The sequence below is a fragment of the Mastomys coucha genome, unplaced genomic scaffold, assembly GCF_008632895.1.
Source record: "Mastomys coucha isolate ucsf_1 unplaced genomic scaffold, UCSF_Mcou_1 pScaffold15, whole genome shotgun sequence".
In the NCBI taxonomy this organism is placed as follows: domain Eukaryota; kingdom Metazoa; phylum Chordata; class Mammalia; order Rodentia; family Muridae; genus Mastomys; species Mastomys coucha.
The window spans coordinates 31079023-31080659 of record NW_022196897.1 but is presented as its reverse complement, the minus strand read 5'-3'; positions in this window follow the sequence as shown (position 1 = coordinate 31080659).

Sequence of the window (1637 nt, the reverse complement as noted above, 5' to 3'; positions counted from 1 at the left end):
AGTACTTTAATTCAAATGGTTTGGAATTCCATTTGGAGTGACTGAGGGCTAAATGGCATTGTAGTTCTCACACAACACTGAACTCAACATTAGTCTTCTGAAGAAAAGGGTTAATACAAGTGATGGCATCTGATGATCAGCTGTAACAAAAGTTAGAATCAAATGGGAGAGTCTCACTAAGGCATTATCCACATTGGGGTGGTCTGTGGGCATATCTGTGGAGTACTGTCTTATGTTAACGGCTGCAGGAAGACTCAGACCACTGTGAGTGGAACCATTCCCTAAGCAGGGATGCTGAACTGTGTATAAGGGTGGAGAAATTGAATTGAGTGTAAGCAAGCAAGCCAGGATTCATGAATTTATTTCTCTTTGCTCCTGACTGAGTATATGGGGAAAGTAGCTTTTTCTAGTTCCTGACTTCACATTCACCTTGGGGAATTGTTACCTGGAATGATGACTCTAATAAACTATCTAAGTTGCTTTTGGTCAAGGTATTTTACCAGAGATGAAACTAAAACAAGATCATCTCATAATCTTTTGGATCTTGATAATGTTTCATTTCTGTGTCCTCTTAACATCTGAGACCAATTGACACTTGCTTGTAAAGCATAACAGGATCTTCAAAGAGCCTGTCATACTCTACAAAGTGCCTTATTATGTAGTGCTAACCCTTGAGAGGCTTAAGGATCTTAAAGAAAAATGAAAAAGAGGTTAAGAGGGTTTTAAAGAAAGTACCTCTGTGAACAGAAGACAGTGTCAGAAAACATAAAGTGTTCGAATGAATGACCCAGTAGCAGAGGTAAGTTATCTTTCTATGAATTAAGCAGAGTCTTACAACAGTCCCAAACCAAAAAGGCTATTGCTAGTGCTATTGATTATCAGCTAGAGCTAGACAATAACACTCTATTACTGAAGACACCACATGATTTGACTGTGTGACATGGAGAAATAAGATAGTCTCAAGCTGCCTGGCATTTATAGTGTTATAAGCACTGTTGTAATTGCTTACAATTATAATCTTGGTTGTTTGTGGACACTGTGTGTGTGCAACACTAACAACATGTCAAGCACGATATATCCACTGGTGTAATAACAGCATGGCTGTTATGAATACCTCCACTTGCTATCCACTTAGAGTTTTTCATAGAAGAAACTCACACTCTGTATGGTACACAGGAACAAAAATCTATAGCTAAAGAAGCCATATGTGGATACAACTGCAAATATTATATTAGATGGTTGTGACATGCCTGTATGATATCCATTTAGAGATTTTTGCATACCCATAGACCACTGGTGTTCTCAGCCTCTGTCATGGAGGAAAATTTCATGTGTGGAAAAGTTTGTGTGCCCTGCTTGCTTATCACAAAGATGCACAACTTATCAAACTTTTGATGTGTTATATAACCTTGTGATTACTGGGACTCATCTTCTAGGTCTTAAAGAGACTTCTTGAAAATATATACTATCTATGACCAGTGACTAGTTTCCTACTTTAGCTGCTTGCTGGATGTTGAGATAGAGACTGGCCTGCATCAAAAATTTTCCATTGATCTCAAATATACTGAACCCTTCAAGAGACAACTAAATGAGATGGCAAGTTTGTCATGTGAATCTAAAGTTCCAGCACTTTCCCT